Below are 23,990 nucleotides of genomic sequence, written 5' to 3' on the forward strand. Positions count from 1 at the left end.
AACCTTCGGCCCTCCAGCTGTTTTGGACTACAATTCCCATCGTCCCTGACCACTGATCCTGTTAAGTAGGGATCATGAGAGTTGTAGGCCAAAACATCTGGAGGGCTGCAGGTTGGGAATGCCTGCTCTACTCAATAGGCTGCATGGAGGCCCCATTATTACATTACAAATAGCAGCCTAAGTCCTCAGGAGCTTGGTCCTCTTAAGAAAAATGACTCTGAATGACAACGAATTCTACCCCTTCACTGACTGGGGAGTAGAAGACAATGCACTCAACTCACGGAAGACAGTTCTAGAAAACCAAGGGCTCAGTAGGAAGCAGCTCATTCCTGTTTACACCTAGGGTTGGACCAATCTGTCAAATGTTGGTTTCTCATCTTTTTCTCATCCTTAAGTTCAGCTCTCTACTTTTCTGCAGCAGTTTTCATATTTAAAAAAGTGCTCGTGAAAGCTTGTCAGGATTTTAATGAGCATTTCTTCTCCATATACCTATAGCTGCAAGGAATTTCCCCTATTGTGATGATCGTTTAGTGCAAGTTTAGTGCTCATTTCTGTGTTATTTGCTTCCAGAAAAAAAACTCGCTAGCAAATAATAATGGAAATGTGTGTCAAAGCTGTGCTCTAATCCATTATACTTCCACTATAGTTCCAGAAAGTGCTTTTAGTTCCTGTGAAAGCTCAGATATAATGTGGAAATTAACAGTTAGGGAAATGACATGAAATGGAATAAACTGCCATGTGAATGTGGCATTGGAAGGTTTTTCAAGGCTGGATCTACACTGACCTGTTTAACGTTATTTCTTCCTATTAGAATGGTATTAGATATGTCATTCTAAAATGTCACAGGGCATGCTTGTTAATGAAAACATTTTTTACCTTGGTTTTTTTCATCAGTTGTAAGTAATACCCGGCCATGCCATTTTCCAAAACGCTGTTTCTTTCCTGCTACTGGTCGCTGGTTGCTCTGCTCCGCCCTCTGGTGTAACATTTTAATTCTTCCTCCCTGAACACCATTGTTTGGATACCATTTGAGGGGGGGTTGCAGTTTGAACGCAGTAAAAAAAGGTAAAACACTACATAGGGATATACAATCAGTGCTTCACTGATATAGTCTCATAAAACAATTAAAAATGAAGCGATAAAAAAGACAAGGTAATAGTGCATTAGGAACATAAAAAGCAGGACGTCATGTGTCCGTCTGTGCTATCAAAACCATCCATTAACCCTTCCTTAATGTTAAAAACCATGCGTGTAGATCCATCTCAAGTATCAGACAACAGGCAGGATGCTGTTGGACCAGGGTTCCCATTGTTCCTGACCATTGTCTATGCTGGCTGATGCTGATGGGAAGTTGTAGTCCAACAGATATCTTGAAGGCACCTCACTGGCTATTCCTGATCTAAAGGACAATGGGAGTGGATATTATTAGGTACAGAATTTACCGTGCATGCTTGATTAGGCTGCCAGACATTATGTACACACCGAAGAAAAAGTGGCAAAAAAGAGAACACACACAGACAGAAGAAGCGTCGGGCGGGGAGGGGGAGAGAATCCTTTTCAGGATTGTGAAGCAGATGTTTCCTTGACCCAGCCTGAGAATCCTCTGGGGGAAAGCAAGACTCCTCTGGAGTCAGGGCCGCACCTGCCTGCTGCCGTGTTTGTCATGATAGATAGATAAAGGAAAAACTGACTCAGCAATGATACTTACACTCTGTCTCCCTCCTCCCTGCCCGCCATTTCCTTTCCTTTAGTTAGAATTAGTAGATAGATACTCAGATTAAAAGCCCCTGTCTAGATATAAACAATAACACTGATTAAATGGGATCATTTGGCCAAGGGAGATTTGGCTGGGTGGGTTGCCCATTTTTCATTCAAATGCTCCAGCTTAGAGAAGTAGCTTCCAGCTCCGAATAGATTGAATCACCATTAACTCACTGAAGTAGTATATGGAAAGAAAGATGAACATAGAAATGCAGGCTTCCTCTTAAGGCAGCTTGCTATTTGTCTCAGCACGTAGACAATTAAATGGCATGGTTTATCTTGTATTGTCCATTGATGGCTCTATAATCTCACACGACAGGTCGCTCCTGACGAACTGCAGCCAGCAAAAGGCCAATGCTCTTTTCACTGAATTATTGGGATTTTTGGTCCCAACGGCATGTCAATCTCTAAAGTGTTACTCATACCCATTGGCACTGATGGGAGGTTTCCGTCCACATGGGCATATATTTTTGCCAGGATCGCAGCAGGGGGAACGGTCAAACTCCTCTACCAGCCATGTCTGAGCTTCCACAGCATCTGATATTTGGGTCTCCCGCTTCTAACACCCGCTTCCCCAAATTATACTATATCCAATAATGCATCCAGTACAGTGGTACCTCTGGTTACGAACTTAATTTGTTCCGGAGGTCCGTTCTTAACCTGAAACCGTTCTTAACCTGAGGTACCACTTTAGCTAATGGGGCCTCCCGCTGCTGCCACCACACGATTTCTGTTCTCATCCTGAGGTAAAGTTCTCAACCCGAGGTACTAATTCCGGGTTAGTGGGGTCTGTAACCCGAAGTGTTTGTAACTCGAGGTGTTTGTAACCCAAGGTACCATTGTATAATGTGTAGTTTGGAACTTTGGTTTCAGTTTTATGCTAGCCATTTTTGTGGTGCCCCCACGTGACAAGTACACTGGACAACTGGATGAGAAATGTGTTGCTTAACAGACCTGTCTTTTAGCTGTAAAAAATAACGGGGAAAAGCACAAACGCATTCTTGCAAATGAGTGAACAGAACAAAAGCTGAGTGAATGTGCTCATTCACTTCAGTGGAAGGGGCTTTTATCAGGTTCATATCTAACTGACATGGCTGTATATTATTATTGTTACTTACACCTGTCAACTTATCCTCAGAAGAGTGACACTCAAAACTGAGCATTAAAAACAAGGACAAGCAATCTAGAATTCACCATGCACTGCAGTGTTTTTGTTTGGTTTTCGCATGTACTCGATTCAGTTCAGATAGATTTAAATTCACTTGCATCCCTTTGTGAACAATAATGCAAAATTAAATTCACAATTCCAATTGATTTTGGTGGGCTTTGAAGCCTGCTGAACTTTCTTTGTTGCACTTCACATTTTAAGAATGCATAATGTCAGTCTCTGTCTCTACAACTGCAAACCCAATAAGCTTTTCAAAATATAAATTTGAAAGTTGAAATTGTTGTAATTTTCTATGGCAGCAGGGAGACAAGAAACCAAGTCAAGGAAAAAGAGAGGACATAGTTTTGTTTTGTTCCAAAACAGTAATTTTGTAGGATTCGGCAATGCGTATAAAAGCAATAAATAGGCAACCAGACCATAATTAAGTGGACTCCTGTGCTTATTTCTGATATTTTACACTTTAGTTTTACGGATTGTGACAAAAGCACAGTTACAGAACTCAAGAGATTACAGAATGCACCCTGATAGAAAGCTCTGTGGGTGCTCTGATGCAGGTGAGAATATACTCTATTTACACACTGCTACTTTTGTATCTGGGGACATGGGTGGCGCTGTGGGTTAAACCACAGAGCCTAGGACTTGCCGATCAGAAGATCGGTGGTTCGAATCCCCATGACTGGTGAGCTCCCGTTGCTCAGTCCCTGCTCCTGCAACCTAGCAGTTTGAAAGCACATCAAAGTGCAAGTAGATAAATAGGTACTGCTCCAGTGAGAAGGTAAACGGTGTGTCTGTGTGCTGCTCTGGTTCACCAGAACCGGCTTAGTCATGCTGGCCACATGACCCGGAAGCTGTCTGTGGACAAACGCCGGCTCCCTCGGCCAGTAAAGCGAGATGAGCGTCGCAACCCTAGTCGGTCACGACTGGACCTAATGGTCAGGGGTCCCTTTACTTTTGTATCTAAAGGATTTCATCTTTTGGCTCAACTTTTGGTCATAGTGCTCATGATTTCGTATTTTACATTTTACAGTAGATTGTGATGATGATGATGATGTTGATGATTTTACAATATTGACCCTAGAGAATCTCACAATGGAACTATTAAGGGCCGGCTTTGTGATCTGTGGAAATGATCCAAATGTTATTTACAAGAAGAGTGCTAATATTAATTTTCAGTTATGGCACAGGAGTCACTAATTGAACCCTGTTCTTTTCCACTTCAGAAAAATGACCCTAGCAGCAGAGTGAAGTTAAAACCTGTAACAAGGCGGCGGGGGGGGGGGGGGATGCAAATATAATTTAAGAGTGCCAATTTGCTGTGCAATAAAGACGGGAGCATGAAGCACTTTCGAAACCAGATAAGGAATCTAACATTTGATGATCCCCCATATAATTTAACTCCCTATTAGTCTGAATTGGTCTTCATTTCAGTCCTTTATAACTATTACAGTTTTAAAAGAAACAGAAATAAAATTCGCACATTGTTTTTTCTCCCTACAACATCGTTAGGCTATAATAGTTAAACTTTCCAAGTTTGTAATGGCTAGAAAAAAGGGCTCATAGATTTTTAAGACAGAAAGGACCCCAATAGTTATGTTCTGTGACCTCCTATATAGCACGGACCATCTGCGCCACAAATTCGTGGGTTATAGGAGCGTCTTTCAAAGAGATGGGGCTTGAAATCTGCATTGTTTTATGGATGACAATTCTCAATTTCTCCAGTCCATTCAGTGGAGGCACTGAACTAGATCAGGACTGGGGAACCAATGGCCCCCCAGATGTTACTGGACTCATCCCTGATCAATGGCCAACAGGAGACAGGAACCACTTGGCTATTCTAGGACTGCCAAAAGGTCACATCTCTTCTCCCCACATGCCTTGCACCAGGAGTAAGACAAAAATGAATTAAATTCCTTCTTTTTCTTTAGAGCGCAGTGGCGTAGCGTGGGGGGTGCAGGGGGCCCCGGCCGCAACATCTGGGGGTTAGGGGGCACAAATCCATGGGTTAGGGGGCGCAAATCCACGGGTTAGGGGGCACAAATTACTTGCCTTGCCCCGGGTGCTGACAACCCACGCTACTCCACTGTTAGAGCAGCCACACTATTAGGGAAAGGGAAATGCAGATTTTTGGAGTGCAGAAAGTGGTCACCAAATCTGGAGCACAATAAATTCTGTTATCATCATTTTCTGGATTAGGCACCACCAAATTGCTTAGTTTCTCTCTCTGTTCTGTTGGCACCTGTGCGGAGCACATATCTTTATCACTGTAGAGGCCAGGATGCTGGCTTTATGAATATTTGTTTCTTCCAACCTGCACAAGTCCCTGAGTTTTACTGGGGCTGAACGTTGGCATGTGAACAGCTTGAAATCACCCTCATTACCCATTGGCATTTTATAAAACAGGGTTTCTATTACCTCTACTCTTTTCCTTAGGCAAGCAGGTGGAAAGGGAGCAGTACCATTTTCCAGCCCTGGAAAGAACAAATAGGAGCTGCCACCACTGCTGTATTTGTCTATCATCTGTCTGGGCATGTCAGATGGGTGGAATTTGGAAATCAGTTGCCGTATTAGTTATCTACTTACTTAACAGAATGGTTCCTGCTTTTAGGCTGCATGCACACTATGCAGTAAAGAACCTCTCCCAAGGAAACCTGGGAAATGTAGTTTGTTATGGGTAATTGGAATTGTGGGATGTGGGTGGCGCTGTGGTCTAAACCACAGAGCCTAGGGCTTGCAGATGAGAAGGTCGGTGGTTCGAATCCCTGCGATGGGGTGAGCTCCCGTTGCTCGGTCCCTGCTCCTGCCAACCTAGCAGTCACGTGCCTTCCCGCTGCCCCCCATCCTCTGGGGCTGGCGATGGGGGAAGCGCTGCACTCCCCCACCGCCAGCCTCAAAGAGCAGACTCTCCTGGCTTCAGCGAAAGCAATGGGAAGCCTCCAGGGCAGGCTTCGGAGGCTTCGCATTGCTATCGCTGAAGCCAAGGAGCCTGCATTCGCCCCATAGGACGCACACACATTTCCCCTTCATTTTTGGAGGGGAAAACGTGCGTCCTATAGGGCGAAAAATACGGTATTTTCCCCACAACATGTCCTTGGCATTTCCATCTGTGTAAAAGAATTGTTCCTCACCACCTTGGTGTATAGGTTCACCAAAAGAAACAAAAAAGGTGACTCACTCTGGGAAACATTTAACTATTGCTGTGATGTATTTGCAGCCTATTTGAAGGTCCACATTGTTAGTACATAAACCTGACTGGTAATGGATAGCTCACGGAGTCAAGTGGCTGGTTAAAGTCGCTAAATCCAGATCACACTTAAAGGCACCCATGCACCACCTAATCACCGTTTTTCCAATGGGGTTTAAAGATTTTGAAATGCACAAGAGATCAGGGCAGCTCTGTTCTTTAAGTCTCAAAACAGCAGCAGCAGCAAGAGTTAAGACTGAGTTGTAGAAATGGCCAATGCAGATGGATCGTGCGTTCTAATTTATTAGCCTCCCTCCATCTTCAGACATAACCACATTAGGATAGATTTTGCATCTGATTTTAAGCTATGTAAGAGCCACAAATGGTATTTTTAAGGAGGCTATTTTCTCTTGCACAAATAAAATGTATTATTATTGTTTTCTTTTTAAAATTTGAACTGCTGGAATACTTTGTTAAGGCTCACTTCCCCCTGGGAAAACCTGAGCAAGTGTCAGTCGAGTTTTCCGGAGATTGGCATTTGCTCTGATTTAGTGCTAAAGAGAGAGTTTTCTGGGGGAAAGCGGTATGCCAAAGGCAAAACTGTTCAGACCCAGGCATTCTAGGCACAGGGCTGGTGGAAGATCACCTAGCCTTGTTTGTTATACATTTAATAAAAGATAAATTACTGCTGCTACTACTACTGCTATTATATTACTACCAACCAGAGAAGAATTGCAGATTAAATTGATGGATTATGCTGAAATGGCAAAAATAACCGGAAGAATCAGAAATCAGGAAGACCAAAATTTTAATAAGGAATGGGGGGAATTTATAAAACCGTTGTGAAAAACTGTTAGTAAAAAATCGTTGTAAAATCGTTAGTAGGATTAGAAGAACACTTGTAGTTTAATGGTGAATTTTGGATATAATGGAGATGTAAAACACTTGGATTCTTATATAATAGGACCCACATAGGGGAGGAGGGAAGTCCAGGAGATTCTTTGGTGCCTTGTTTTTCTGTTGTATATGTGATTGTAGAAATATACTGTATATATATGTATATATGTGTGTGTGTGTGTGTATGTATATGTGTATATATATATATATATATATATATATATATATATATATATATGACTCCATCTTCCTCCCTTTGGAGTTCTACAAAGGCAACTAAGCCAGAGGGAGCTGGCAGCCAGGGCTGACTGTGGTTGATGGGGCAGTGCCCCTTTCACCCAAAGAGATGAGCCTATACTGACCAGAATGGGGCCCTGGCCTGATCTTTCCTTCTTGCTAGGAAACATTGGAAGTATGGATACTCCAAAGTGGCTGCATTCCCTTGAAGGTGAGAAGGTCAGTCACTCTGAGAATGGCAGGCAATTAGTCACTAGTGTAGTTTCAGCTGACAAACGTGCGCCATAATATGAGACTGAATCGAGAGCCTTCTTTGCTCCCGCATCCCTGGTCAAATTTGTTTTTGATGATATGTTTCTTGGCTTGCCTGGTGAAAAGAAAAAAGGAAACAAATGACTTACGTTGTAGAAGTTTGCTGGGCTTGTGTTTTTTGGGGATAGCAGCCTCATGGCCAACCTTCCGTGGTCTGTTTGTAGAAAGTGAGATAAGAGTTGGGGAGCTGCAATGGGATGAAACAAGACTATAAATCATTGGTTCGGAAGACAAGTTAAGCTTATCGGTGCGAGTGGTGATGTAAAGGAAGGACCCAGATGCCTCTTTCTTGCTGGACAGAAAACAAACAGGAACATTTTCAAATCAGAGGTAACTTTGTTCAGAAAAGAACACAGATGACGAACCAGTTTTGGGTATACAGAACATGTTTTGGCAGAAGGGGGGGGGGCTTCATGGCATCATGGCTATTTATTCCTGCTTATTTACATTTAGAGTGAGGAGAAATCACAAATGACAAAGTGTATTGTGACCAAACTAAGCCTCTTGGTGTATATTTTGCTCTAGAATGCTTAGATCGGTCAGAACCACAATACCTCAGGGACTGCCTCTCCCCATATGAACCAACCCAAACCCTGTGATCATCATCTGAGACCCTTTTTCACGTTCCCTCTCCACAAGGGGTCTAGAGGGGGACTGTTACGGTAAGTTGTGGGTGAACATATCAGACGACACAGCGATTCTTCAAACAGCTCTTGTTTATTCAGAGGCCAGAATAGAACTGAACTGAAGGGCTCAGTCAGCCTGCTTATATAGAGCTCCAGTACTACGTTACTGTAACAACTTTCTAAAATTATCCAATCACTGAATGTCACTTTCGATCCTTCATTTGCATAACTATCTACAGTATCCATCCAATCACTGAATGTCACTTTCGATCCTTCATTTGCATTACTATCTACAGTATCCCCCTGCTGGCCCAGGGTGAGAACTTCAGTACATAACAGGGACAACATGAGAATGGACCTTTCTACAGTGACTCCCCAGGGAGGTGAAAATGTTTATATATAATCAGGCCTTTTAAAAGTTATCGTTTTTTGCTTGTTATGTACTTTGTGTTCTCCTTTTGTATTTTTATGTTGCAAACTGCCCTGTGAGCATCAGATGGAGTGTGGTATACAGTGGTACCTTGGGTTAAGAACTAAATTTGTTCTGGAGGTCTGTTCTTAACCTGAAACTGTTCTTAACCTGAAGCACCACTTTAGCTAATGAGGCCTCCTGCTGCAGCTGTGCTGCCAGAGCATGATTTCTGTTCTCATCCTGAAGCAAAGTTCTTAACCCAAGGTAATATTTCTGGGTTAGCGGAGTCTGTAACCTGCAGCGTATGTAACCCGATGTACCACTGTACGAATGATAATGGTGATTATAATAATAATTATATAACTGGACTGCCACCCTCATCCCAAAATGCTGAGTTTGGTGACAATATCTTGAGAAACAGCAGAGCTTCTACCCAAAACCTGGCAAGTCACACCAAAGTGATATTTTGGTCCACCATCTTGATTCAAAATGGCAGTTGGTGGCCCAACATCAATGAAAACATCTGCCCCCACATCAGAACTCTGGAGCCGTGTTAGGCAATGATATCTCAAGAGGATTCCAAATACATAGAGAGCAAACAACTGGAGAACCACCCCCCCTCAAAATATATAGTAGAAGAGGGGGACTTCTTTTGGCGGGACATGCCAAAAGTTCAGTCCCTGATGGTCAGGTGGCAAATGAGGGCAAGACCTGAAACCTTGGAGGGCCACTCTCAGTCAAATAAGGCAGTATTGAATCCTGTCTATGACATGAAGCCAAGCTGCAGCCACATTCCATCAATGCTGGAAAAAAATATTTGAGGGGTGGGATATAAATTTATAAATAAATAGATAAAAAGAGATGGTCCAAGTTTCTGTCTGGTATGTAGCAGCTTCCCATATTCCAGATCTGAAATGCCACTGTTTGTGGGTGTAAAGCAGGGACTCTGTTTAAATTACTCAATGGGAGCAGCTGAGTTTCTGATCCATTCAGGGGGATATACTGATCTAAGTAGGCACGCACAACATTCTCGTGCTCTGTTTGATTTCCTTTCACGGTTTTTGATAAACCGACAACCAGATACTTCTGAAGATTGCGGCCGGCGGACAGAGGAAGTTATGCTTTCACACAAAGAACTTCATAAATATTGCAGGCTTCTTGTCTCAATTTTGCCTGTCTGCTTTTTGGTTTAGGGAACCTGGGGACCAGATGCTGGGAGAGGGGAGAGAGACTTCCTGGCAGAACCCCAGCGCTGCAAAAGAGAAAAACGCTTTGCAGAGAATGATGAAGCGTTAGCCTCCCAAAGTTTGGAATCATTACAAATTTACAACTAACGCGTACCCAGTGATAATTATAACATACATCTATTATGTTCTAAACGAAATAGGTTACCGGGGAGGTGACTGAAGGGTTTTGTATCCCAAACAATGACTACTCAAAGGAATTGTGGTACAACGAAGAGAATATGGAAAAAAATAATGTCCAGTTTAAGGAATGACTGAAACAGACCATAAATGGGCATCTTCTGCTTTGGCCATTCATGAACTCAAGGTCCACCAGCTTACTGAAAAGCCAGAAAAAAATGTTTTGTTGGACGATAATGTGCGGATGGAAGCCAGGAGGTGTCCGCGGTTTTCTTTTTTATCGCTTCTGTCCCCGTTCATTGACAACACTACTTTATTCCTTCAAAAACTGGGACCTGCCACACAGTTTTGTTTGGATTCAGCGTTGGGGAAGCAGGACTTACCTGACCTCCTGACAGCTGAGTTGGGGTTCCTTGCTGTGGGTGAGAGGGACAAGGTGGCAGAGAGATCAGCATGGTGCAAGCAAACCAGCAGGAGTGCCGGATTGGATCAGCAGGTGCTGACCTCCCCACTGCCTCGCTCTTTGCCTTCTCTCTCCCAGTAAAGACTCTCCTCCCTGGAAGAGAGGGGAGTGGTTGTGGGCGGGAGCCCGAGCACCGCCCCTAGCAGGGGGCGTTAGCCTCCTGCCTCCACCTCTCCTGGCTGGCGCCCACGCCCCTCGGGTGGCGGTTAGGCATTGGAATAATGTGTTGTGGTGCGTCGAAGAGCTAGGTGTGGCCATCACCTATGCCTTCAATTTTTGGGTGTTCCGTTAAAGGAATCTGGTGTATTCTGTCCGATGCCTGCTTGGCGGGAGGCCATGGCACGACCCTCGGTGACATCAGGGGTGAGCCTATAGTTGGATTAGCATCAACAGGCTCCACCTACTGGTGAATAAACCCACTTGTTTTAGAGATCCAATGCCTAAGCCAATACCTTTTCACTGCTGTAATCAATAAAGTTGTGGCCTTTCCTTGCCCATTAACCTTATATCACGTGTCCTTGTGTATTCATTTCACATTGCGGGGGTTGGGTCCTCGAACCACAAGCAGCAGTTTTCTTCCTCTCTGCATAATAGTAGTTCTTTTATCCATTTCCTGCTTTTTATTTTTTGCCAAGTGCAGAAAGCTGCATGTTCATAAGTTATGCTCACAAACCTTGCAAGTCTATTGTAATTTTTAAAAAACCTATTTCTGGGAGAGGGGTGTCTCCTAAGTAGCTTCTCCTATGGAACTGATGAGGTACTAGTTTCAGAAAGTGTTGAATGAAACAAAACAAAATCTAAGAAATAGCCGGGCATTGGAGATAGTCAGGTTGTTTTCTCCCAGTTGAACCTTCCCAGTTTTCATTCCATTCTTTGGACAATGGGCAGAAATAGCAGAGTATGGCAAAAGCCCCATATCCATATTTTAGAAGGGATAAAGAGAGGAAAGACAACAGTCTAAAGGAGAAACCACAGTTAATTGTGCAAACCATTTCAAGGCAAACTTGCTAGCTACCCATCTGGTGTAGGGCTGGTCCCAAGTCCTCCCCTCCAGGAGCTTACAGGCATGTGGCTCTTCCATTATTTTATTTATTTATTTAAGAGAATTTCTTGACTGCTTAATATTTAGGAGCAGGACTTTTTCCCCCAGCTGGAACTCTCTGGAACTCAGTTCTGGCACTTCTCAAGTGGCCGCCATTGCCATTATAAGAGAACAAGGGAGGTGTTTATGGTTTTCTAGAAAAAATGGCACTGTTAGAAATCTCCAAGTGATATACAAAATGCCGCTGCAGCAGCAACAACAAAAGCAGTCGGCCTTCTGCAGTGCCATTGGCAGGAGGCTGGATCCTTAGACGTTCAACTGTGTGGGTGAACTTGCCAAGCATGGCCGAGGAACAAGCTCAGCATGAACAAATCCTTATTAAGGCATTCATAAATGTTAAGAAGCAGTTCTTTTATCACAATCTGCGTAATGGAACTGTCAATAGAAATACGCTGTGCAAATATAATGGAGAAATCTATAACGGTTGCCGTGTAGTAAGGAAATGTTAGAGTTAATCCATTGCCATCTGTCTCCATTTTCTAGCCCGCTTGGTTGAACACCACAAATATGAGCCAGACAGATGCTTAGTCAAAATTGGAGGGAATTCAAGCTGCAGTGCTTGATGAGGAGAGAAGCTTGGAAGTTTTGGCTAAAGCCTGCAAGACACTGGATATGGAGGCAGGGGCAGGCATAAGAATTTGAGGTAGCCCTTGCACAGCTGAAATGAAACCGATGAGCTGGAAAACCAACTTGGCTCGAGACATATATGACTGGTAGAGGAAGTACCATGAACATGTCGGGACTTCAGTCCCCAATTGTTTATTTATTTAGCAATTATGAAGATGTTGAAGGGTGGGCCATTTGTGGCAGGCTTTCCATGTCACCATTTTTAAAATGTGAATTGGCCTTCCCTTGGCACTTCAAATTACCTTATTCTGAAATATCCTCCATTTTAGAAATAGTATCTTGGCTCTAGTTGTTGCAATTATCAGTGAGGTTTCTTTTTAGCAAATAAAGCTGACTGACTTTTTCTTCACTATCTTCATATGAGGCGCTTCTGAAGTCAGCAACAATTAGAATAAATATAACCGCTTTGTAATGATGCTGTACAAACACACACACACATTAGGGTTTTCGCTGGTTGTTTTTAGAAGTCTGCTTCCTCCATTGCACCACTGAATTAATTTTGACCAGAAAATCATGAGCCTTAGGGATGGGTGACTCTATTAATTTCACTTTCTCATTTGTCCAATCCTAAATTCACTTCTCTAAATTTCCACATCAGCTTGTGATTTTATTTTCTTTAAAATGTCCTCCTGAAAATTCATCAGCATTTGTGTGTGAATGCCTCCTGATATAGATATTTTTGTGCGCAATTTATAGTAAAAATAATGCATCCTTGAATGCCATTTTCACCAATGGATGCATGTTTATGTGTTTTTTATTTTTATACACATTACTTTGCTGGCAAACTGCACTGTAAAACTTAGAGAAGTACACTTTTCAAAAAAATGGCTGTGTTTGGCCTCATGTATTTTTTCAGGAAGTGCAAATCAGTAATCTGTGATGTTATTATATTATTTCCCCTCCAATATTCAACCCGTCCACGACAGTAATGGGTATTATTTTATTTCATGCTTGCAACCATACTCAACCTTCCCGTTTTATTACACCAGTCCAATATTTTATTATTTTAATGGTATGTTACTTTAAGATACCCTTTTTGGTTATATTCCTTCATGCTTTTCTTCTCTTCTCTCCTTGTTGTTAAATATATGTTCTTCTAAGGTGTATGTTCAGAAGTGACAACTGTCTCTGTACTACTGTGTCTAAAACCCAATAAAAATCTATTCAAGAAAAGAAGGAAGTGCAAATCAGGTAGGTTTGCCTTTAAATGCTAACTGAATTGAATTTCTCCCCAACTGGATCTGCAGTGTGGCGAATGCCCCCTTGCATAGAGCAACAATGCCTGCCATGTTGAAAGAGGCAATGCATACCCACCAATATATTGTGTCCCAAAACTAGGATGCGGGTCTAATTGGCCATGATCCCTCATGAGTCACATGGCCCATGTGAGCTCACAAAAATTCATTTTTTTGGGGGGGGCGTGCTCTAGTATGAGAGCAAAAAGTGTGTTTTGGGGCACTGTGTGAGGTTGCAGCCCCCCTAAAAGGGTTTTTCAGGGCAAAATCACAGCATCTAAAATGGTTGCCATACTCTCTCACAAAAAAAGGAATGTTCCAGTTTTACTGAGACACTTGTGGGGTATGGGCAATGGCACGGCTGCTCTTGAAAAAGCCTTGGACCCAGAGGTTCATGAGAATACTGCTTGGTTGCAAATACAGTGGTATCTTGGTTCTCAAATTTAATCCATTCCGAAAGCCCGTTCCAAAACCAAAGCGTTCCAAAACCAAGGCACGCTTTCCCATAGAAAGTGATGGAAAACGGATTAATCCGTTCCAGACTTTTGAAAACAACCCCTAAAACAGCAATTTAACATGAATTTTACTGTCTAACGAGACCATCGATCCATAAAATGAAAGCAGTAATCTATGTACTGTACTATAAAATAAATAAGACAGCATTGTAGATGACAAAAATTAACACTAATTTTTTTTCTTACCTGCCCTGTTTGCAGGTAAGAAATTGTATCCATTTCCTCTATCATCTATCTATCTATCTACCAACCAGCCAACCAGTAGCTGAACTGGGTTCCACACAGTCACAGAAACAAATTAGCAGAAAAAAACTGAAAAACAAAAATGCAAAATAAATAGCAAAAACAAAAGCACCAAACTTAATCCCTTCTGGAAGTCTGTTTGACTTCTGAAATGTTCGAAAACCAAGGTGCAGCTTCTGATTGCTGCAGGCGCTCTGGAAACAATAGCCACCAAATGGACCGGACGTTTGGCTTCGAAAAAACGTTTGAAAACTGGAACACTTACTTCCAGGTTTTCAGCATTTGGGAACCAAGGCATTTGAGTACCACAGCGTTTGAGAACCAAGGTACCACTGTAACCCCTTTTCAGAAAAGTACTTGGGGGGGGGGTGACACCGTTGATGGAAAGTGATAATCTGAAGCCATACCATAGCAATCTGCCTTCAGGACTAAATTCGGGACTTATTTGTCTGTGCTCACTCCAGAGGAGAGCGTGACCAATTCACCCACACTGGGTGCTGAGCCGAGAGGGCACCGCAGAGAGTGCCACAACAATTATGTAGAACAAAAGGTGAGAGGGAGCATGTGCCTAATTTTGGCATTGCACAAGACACCACTGAAATCTGAAAGTCTGCCATTGCTCATCCCAATGGATGACCTCTGCTGGGAGAGAAATGGTGTCTCTGTGTCTTTTCAGGAAGTTTTAGAATGTTATGCTTCTTTTATGCTTTTATTCCATGATTAGGTTTTACATAGCCTTATTCAGATTTGCCTATATTTAATTTCATTTTAATACAGTGGTAACTCGGGTTACAGATGCTTCAGGTTACAGACGCTTCAGGTTACAGAGTCCGCTAACCCGGAAGTAGTACCTCAGGTTGAGAACTTTACCTCAGGATGAGAACAGAAATCGTGAGGCAGCAGCGGGAGACCCCATTAGCTAAAGTGGTACCTCAGGTTAAGAATAGTTTCAGGTTAAGAATGGATCTCCAGAACAAATTAAGTTCTTAACCAGAGGTACCACTGTATTTGTTAAGAGAGGGACATTAAAAAAGGGGAGGACGGACATATTGCAAACTGCCAGAAAACTGATTGGGGTTTGCTTGTGAGTAAATCCGTGTAGGATTCTGTCCTAAATTAGGGAAGCCATATACTCCCAAATAATTCGTGCAGAATGTACCTAATTTGTATTGTATTTTCTCATGTGAATTCAACCTAAGTGAGCTACATGCTCAGACTCTACAGAGCCTGCCAAACGATGAAGCCGGCCAAAATAGCCAGCTGTCAGGTATTCATCAAATCTTGGACCATACCACATCTAAATCAGTAATGTCAGAAGAGTATTATTGCTGATCGATGAGTGGACAAAAGCAAAAGTAACTTAAAAAAAACCTTTGGGGTGAGAAAAAATGTGATGCCAATTTTATACATTAGTAATTGAGCAATTTATTATTCTTTGTGCCTCACTGTTCTATTTATAGGATGGCTTCACAACAGGAGAGTTATAAAAACAAAAAATGCCGTATCCAAAAGTTTAAAACATATTAAAATGCTGCTACAAAGAAAATAAAATCTAGAGTGTAATGCCAAAAGCAGCAGCAGCAAAACTTTAAACATGAAGTCTGTGTTTGCCATCCATTTGGAACACACGGCAACAATCACATGGGGAAGACCTATATTTGTCCAACCCAAATGTTCACAGAATTCACACATATACCTCAGCTATGTAGGCTGAAAAGCAAAACGAAAAGGCCAGCATCAAAGAATTTAGAAAATAATTAATTTTATTAACTGCACAGGGAATTCCTCATTTTGAGGCTTGAAATGGATGCTCCTACAACGCTTCTTGCCACCACTTCCTCTTCTGCTTCATTTACCTGCAGGAAAACCACGGTGCGGTTGTATTGCAAATCCGCTCCACCTCACCGTGGGGAGGAGTTGCGGTGGACCACATGGCCACCCACTCTCCTCTGGGGGGTGGGGACGAAGTCCCGTCTTGCCCAGGGGATCCCGGCCGCGTCAGCGACCAGCCAGCCAATCTCCTCCCTGATGGGGGCATGGCCGGGACCATTTAAGCCAAGTCGGAAGCTGGAAGGCTTCCTCTTGGCTCCCCTCTTCGATCTCCCTCCCTCCCTCCCTCTTTTGCAGGTTTTTCTTCTTGGCCTTGCTATGGACCGCAGTTGGTTGCCATTAAGGGGCCTGCTAGGAATTTTTCCACTTGGCAAAACTGGCTTGGGGCCATTTGGTTTTCGCCTACCTTGTAGCAATCACCATAACTTTGTAAGGTTTTGCGGTTAGGCATTGTTTGACCTTTTGACGGGGGAGGGGAGGTGTGGCTATCACCTGCCCCTCCAAGCTTAAACATATTCCATTAAAGGAATCCAGGGGTGTGGATCTTGTCCGAAGCCCGGGGCGGGGCTAGGGTCATGACACGATCCTGTCGGGAACCCAGGGGGAGCTCGAGTTGGTTTGCATTGACGGGGCTCCCCCTTCTGATGGTTTACCCTTACCGGACTCCCTGCGCAACGGGCAGGAGTCACATATAGTCAGGTCCATTCAATGCCTAAGCCAATACCACTCACATTCTAATATTGGTGTCCTGTGTGTTTCATTTCAATGAGGGGGTGGTCTTGACACGCAATGACCAGATCATTGCAACCCACCACCAATTTTTTGGGTAGATGCATATGTGCTAATGTGACAGAAAGGTCATTCGGGCAGATCCTTGGCTCAGGACCCGAGCTTTGGCTTCTTCTGCCTGTCTCCCATCAACGCTGGTCCAGTTATCAATAGCTTCACAAGATATATGGCCAGTATGAAATGTGACTGGGGATACTTTACTGTGATCAAATGAATAGGGCTGGTGCAGGGTAGCGTGTGGGGTGGGGAGAGCTGGGAGTTGCACCGCTCTATATCAGATGAGTTTTTGAAATAGAAGTGCAGTAAATCAAACGTTTGCTTTATGTGTGTCATTTTGGCTGCCATCTGTAATATAGGCGATGATTATTAATTCAAGAGGAGATAGACTGCCAAGGTCACATTGTGGAGGCTTTTAAATACGCCCCTGATGGACAGCCTACCCCCGTCGAAATGAATAGGCTGGCACCGCAGGAATGTTTTGAATATTTTATATCCAAACAGAGCTAAGTCACACCAGGCCAAAGCCTACTCACAAGATGTGGAAACCAAGCCTTGTGAGGCATGGTTGAGGGAGCTGGGTATGTTTAGCTTGGGAAAGGGGAGACTGAGAGGAGATACGATAGCCTGCCATCTTGGAAGATCTAAACGGCTGTCACATGGAGGATGGCACAAACCTGTTTTCTCCTGCTCCAGAGGGTATAGGGTGCCATCTTGAATAAAATGTTGGGGGGGGGAGGGTCCAGGTAAGCCCCACCCTGCATAATCGATAACAAGATGCGGCACATGCACACCATTCAAATGGCATTGCCTGTCAACTTTGGGGGGCCCTGGCCCCTTCAGATATTTCATTGGGGAGGCGTAGGGACTTCGGCCTCCAGGAGTTGGGTCCTATGGGAGGGTAGGACTTAAAACAATGACTTCAGGTTTTAAGGAAATTCTGACTAAACTTCAAGAAGAACCTTTGGACAGTGAGAGCAGTTCAACAGTGGAAAAGACCCCCATGAGAAGTGGTGGACTCTCCTTCCTTGGAGGTTTTTAAGCAGAGGTTGGATGGCCATCTGTCATGGAGGCTTTAGTTGATATTCTTGCATCGCAGGGGGTTGGACTAGGTGACCTGTAGGGTCCCTTCCAACTCAACAATTCTATGATTCTGTCTTGTTAAGACCTTTTAGCAGGGAATATTGGGCAGAAAAGCAATGAGCATTCAGGAATTCCTAGATGGTTTCTCTCTGGTAGAAAACATCAGGTAGCTCAAGTCACTAAACTAGAGTCAGGGTTCACACTGTCTTTGATGCTGGCAACCCATCAATAAGGTCTCCTCAACCACAACCCACTTTTTGCGTATAAACTTTTCAATTTGGAAACCACAGAGCAGTGCCTTCCAATGAAGGGGAACCCAGGCAAATCACCATCAAGCAGTATTTTAAGGCAAGTGTGGGAAACCTTAGGCCTGGGGTGAATGCAGACCTCCAGGCCTATCTGGTCCTCAGAACTATCCCAAGTCCATTCTCTCTCCCCAGACCACTCACCAGCCATGCTCCATGACCTCCTCAAATGTTTTTGCCTGTCCAGAATGTGTCCTTGAACTCTTGTTGGCCTGGTGGGAGAAATATCTCTGTGTGTAGAGTTTTGCATGATGGGTTTGTAGCCTATTGTACAAAGGTAAGAGTTATATCCATTTTTCCTGCCCACTGTTACTTCCAGTCTCCACCCACTACACCTGGAATGTGGCCTCCAGGAGGGCAATATCTATTTCCTTTTGGGATTTTGTATCTTGTATTGTTATCATTATTTAAAAATCCTAATATGTGCATTGTGGCAGAGTCTCCACACGTTTATCATGTGAAGGTCTTGAATGACTATTTCCTCCGAAGTGGGCATGTAGCAATGTTATCATATGATCACGATCGTCATAAGTTTCTTTCCTTTCCACTGGAAACAAAATAGCTCCGTTCTGCTCTGGTGGGGAGTAAACAGAAGCAGGGCTGCAGCAATTGAGACCACCCACTGAAATTTGTACTCATCTCCCCCCACAAAAAAAGATGCTATTTATGATCAGATTTTCCAGAGTCAGGAAAAAGCTGGATCAAATATTTTAAAAACTAAAAAGAATGGGATGGTATTTTGAGGATGACAATGCGGGATGCGAAAAACAACAACTTGTTGACAATAATTGACACCAATTCCAGAATAAACTCCCATCTGGAAAAAAATGCATTATTTTATTGTCTTTATGGTATTTTATGTTTTATTATACTAACGTATTTCATTACACGCTGCAATGATATCTTCTATGTGGGGACGGTCCAGAAATATTTTTATAAATAAAAATAAATGAATGCATATAGGAAAGTTGTGTGTGTGTGTGTGTGTGTGTGTGAAGAGAAATTAATGATACAGTTCTATTTCAAAATACACCTATTAAATACTACGTGGATGGTGCTAACTTGGTGGATAACTTGAATTCCCATCCTGCTGCGGAGGGTTACAGTAATTTAAATTGTATATCTTGGAAGCTTGCCAGTGTTAAACATTTTTAACTGCTGCCACAAATGCAGAAGTGTTTCTTCCTTCTCCCTCCCCTCCCTCTAAGCATTCTTAAAGGGCTTCCATGGAAAACAGACCAATGGAAAGGTAATAAAGTAAGCTTGGCCTTTTGGAAAAAGGAAGGCCTGATTTATGTATGTTTGGTACATGGCTGATGCAAGGTTTAGTAATTCATGAACTCCACTCCCCCCTCCACCAGCCCTTTCCTTGTCCATGTGGCCTCCTCGTGCCTCTAAAGAAAACAAAGGGTTCCCAGCTAGCAGATTCTGGCTGCGCATAAACTGTACATTTAAGGCACATTTAAAGCACAGGGTTCAACTCCCCCAGAGCTAGAATTCGCAGAACTTTTAACAAACTCCAGTTCCCAGGATTCTTTGTGGGTGGGTGGGAGGGTGGGAGATGTGCTTTAAATGGACGAGGCTGGGTACAACTGAATAGTTAGCCTAGTGGGAGCAAGCACAAAAAGTCAGACTAGTGTAACAAGGCTTCCCCCCACTTTTATTCCCCTGAGAGGCACCACATACCCTGGGGTAGCTCTGGGTGGTAGTCCGGAGAATGTGATCTCTGCAACACCCTGCTAAGACAACTGAAAAGTGAACATGTTTCAGTTGGACATAGGAAGCTGCCTTAAATCCTAATGGTAGAATATCTGCAGCTAGCGAAAGCGACAGGAAGAGTAAGAGGCCAACCAAAACAAAAAGTCTATAAGGATTGGAGAATCTTTAAAGAATCTTTAGAAAACTATGGAATAAAAGGAAACATCTTGGCAGAATTAGACTGATCCCTGTATTGTATAAATATAAGTTTGTAGGGAGGTAAAAACAAATTATCCAAGAAATATGTAACTGTGCGGTATAAAGTAATAGATAGACAAAGTACAGTGAGATTAACTGGAAGTCAGTTTTAAATTTCTTTTCTATAAATTTTATAATTGTGTTCAATACCAGGAGTATATATGATGATAATTATATTAATCTTCTTATATCTTATAGTGTGGTTTGATTTTTCTGTTATTTGTTTGTTTGATTGTATGTTTGTTTACTTGTATGTATGTCTGTTTTTCATAAATGTATTTATTTTAAATTAATAAAGATATAAAATAGGAAGCTGCCTTATACCAAATCAGACCTATTGGGACAGTGGTGGATCTTGGAGTCTCAAATTTCAGCAGTGCCCCGTACAACTCCAAAATTTGGTTCTCCCCCGCCTCTCACCTACCATTCTGCATCATAGTTGTGACATCCCCTGTGGTGCCGCTGAGGTTCTGTGCCCAGTGTGACTGAACAGGTTGTGCCCCCCATATCTGCCTCTGATTGGGTCCATCTAGGTCACTCTTGTCTCTGCAGACAGGAGTCATGTCTTGCTTTACCTGAAGATGCCAGGGTTTGAACCTGTGGACTTCTGTCTATAATTCATGTATTTCATCCCTGACTAATGGCTCTTTCCCTGTGTCTGTCATTAAGTGCATGGCAACCTACTGTACATGTCCAGCTCCATCAACTTCAACTGCCTGAAGGCCTCCTGTTCCCTGAAACAATTTCACTCTTTCTCCCTTGCAGTCCCTTATGCCTGAAACTCCTGCCAACATATCTCTCTGAAGCCACTTATTTCCTTTAAACACCTCCTCAAAACCCACCTTTCCCTTAGGGCAGCCTTTCTCAACCTGTGGGTTGGGTCCCCAGATGTTGTTGAACTCCCATCACCCCTAGCTAGCAACACCAGAGCTCAGGGATGATGGGAGTTGTAGTCCAACAACATCTGGGGACCCACAGGTTGAGAACCGCTGCCTTAGGGACTATGGGAATGACAGTCGAGGAAAATCAACTGTAGGTGATCTCCAGCGAAAGTCACCCTTGGAATAGATCCACTTAGACCAATGGACCTACTCTGAGCCTGAGAAACATTGGCTATCACCCATATTCTTCCTCTACCCCTGCCTCTATTTCCTCTGTCTATTTTGGACTTGTTCACAACTTGGGGCAGGGAATCCAAGTCTTATGAGGAACAGTTGAAGGAGCTGGGTATGTTTAGCCTGTAAAAGAAGAGACTGAGAGGAGATACAATAGCCATCTTCAAATATCTCAAGGGCTGTCACATGGAAGAGGGAGCAAGCTTGTTTTCTCCTGCTCTGGAGGGCAAGAGTCGAACCAATGGCTTCAAGTTACAAGAAAGGAGATTCCGACTAAACACCAGGAAGAACTTTCTGACAGCAAGAGCTTTTTTTGACAGTGGAATGGTCTCCCTCGGGAGGTTGTGGACTCTTCTTCCCTGGAGCTTTTTACAGCATAGGTTGGATGGCCATCTGTCATGGATGATTTAGCTGAGATTCCTGCATTGCAGGGTATTGGATTAGATTACCTTTGGGCATCCCTTCCAACTCTAAGATTCTCCAATTCTATGATAATCTGTCAAAACCACTCTTTTCTGTGTCCAGCGCAGCTGTCTACCAGCTCCATCTGGAATGCAGGCTGAGACCTTATCTGCCTGCAGACTGTCTTGGCAGAGTGGTGCATGCTCTGGTTATCTCCTGATTGGACAACTGCAATGCACTCTGCGTGGGGCTACCTTTGAAGGTGACCTGGAAACTGCAATTAATCCAGAATGCGGCAGCTAGACTGGTGACTGGGAGTGGCCGCCGGGACCACATAACACCGGTCCTGAGAGATCTGCATTGGCTCCCAGTACATTTCTGAGCACAACTGAAAGTGTTGGTGCTGACCTTTAAAGCCCTAAACGGCCTCAGCCCAGTATACCTGAAGGAGCGTCTCCACCCTCATCATTCTGCCCAGACACTGAGGTTCAGCTCTGAGGGCCTTCTGGCAGTTCCCTCACTGCGTGAAGTGAGGTTACAGGGAACCAGGCAGAGGGCCTTTTCGGGAGAGGCACCCGCCCTGTGGAACACCCTCCCATCAGATGTCAAGGAAATAAACAACTGACTTTTAGAAGACATCTGAAGGCAGCGCTGTTTAGGGAAGTTTTTTATGTTTGATGTTTTATCGCATTTTCAATATTCTGTTGGGAGCTGCCCGGAGTGGCTGGGGAAACCCAGCCAGATGGGCGGGGCATGAATGAATGAATGAATAAATAAATAAATATCTAAAGAAAAGATTCAAGCAAGCTAGTTTCATCCGTAATCTGGAGATTGTGTGCATAGCTGAGATGATGCCGATGCCGCCGTATTGCCTTTAGGAGATAATATTAAACGTAGAATAATGTTCCAGAATGCCTTCCGCTGTGGACTCATGGTGTGGTTGTAAAAAGGTGTGCTCATGCAGTGCTCTTGATCCAGTTTTCTTTGCACAGACACTATCATATTCAAAGCTCCTCAACCTCCAAATTATGGCTGAAACTAATCTGGAGGAGTCTTGACTGGATTCAGTGGAAACTTTTGCCAAACTGCATCATAAAGGATAGGCGTTGCATAATGGCTCCTGAGGCATCCCCTGGGGTCACAACATGCTTTGATATAGGAAACTTCCAGCTGTTTGCTCTTTAAGCTTAATTAGGACTGGATTTTTGTGGTGGAAAAGGACATATAATGATAAAGTGTTTGTTGTAACTTACTTTTTGGTTGCTATATAAAAACCAATAAAAACTCCCTTTCTTTCAATGAAAAGAGAAATGTTGTTGAAAGCAACATCCCAACACTTTTAAAAAAAATTGGTTTGGAACCCCACATACTTGATTCTTTCTTGTAAATATTTGTGGTTCTGAATTTTTGGCAGACGTAGCTCGACTTATGTGTCCCGTTCCAAGAAACACAAAGTTTTTGGTGCAAGGAATCTTAGAGAGTGCATTAAATATAATTGCACGGCAGCCAGCAAAAATGATCGTCGATGAACATATTGAATTTGTTTTAAGCTCTACTGGAATGTTAAAGGTTTGCCTGGTGAAGATTCCCAGAAATTAACATGATTTACCATCAGGGCTTCCTTTGGTTTTGATCCTGCTGTAGGATGATGTGTTTTCCCTAATAGCGCAGAATCTCTCGTTAAGTTCAGGAAACAGGATATAAGGGTAAGTCAGTTGAGCCAATTTATGGGCATAATAAAACAACCCCTATTACCTTTGGCAGTCAAGGCAAGACAAGGTGAAACACAGTGTTGTAAAGTTATTATGACAAAAGAATTTAGTATTTACCTGACAAAATCGAGTAAAAATACTGCATGTATTTCTGAAGCAGCATTTCAGGCATTATGAGGTAAAATTAATAGCAGTAGTCTATCATTTGTCCTGTTGTACAGGGATATTTCAGAGTTCACTCAAAGCCAGAAATGTCTGCTATTAAATCATTACAAACTACAAGGCTTTTTTTTTTAAAAGTGTTTCCTAATGTCTGCTCAATGTCTGCTTTTGGCTGAACCAAGCCAGGGGTGTTAACAGCTGGGGCACCCTCTCTATCCTCTCCCCCCATCTATTCTGCTTCTAAATTAAAAACAAATTTAGAAGCAGAATAGATGTTTTGTCTATTGAAAACTTGTTCATTGTAGGGAAGGCAATTGGCAGCGTACACAGCTGCTCTCGACAGTAATTAGGCTTCAGAAGTTAGGGGCAAAGGGAACAAGGAAACAGAATCCGAACTGACCAAATATGGTTCATTTTGTGCGCTAGTGGGACGGTTTGAATTCTGCACACGCCAGTCAAAGCCTTTTGTGCACATAGGAGTGGAAGAATCACAAAA

This window comes from Podarcis melisellensis (genome assembly GCF_964234715.1).
Source record: "Podarcis melisellensis genome assembly, chromosome: 1".
Classification (NCBI taxonomy): domain Eukaryota; kingdom Metazoa; phylum Chordata; class Lepidosauria; order Squamata; family Lacertidae; genus Podarcis; species Podarcis melisellensis.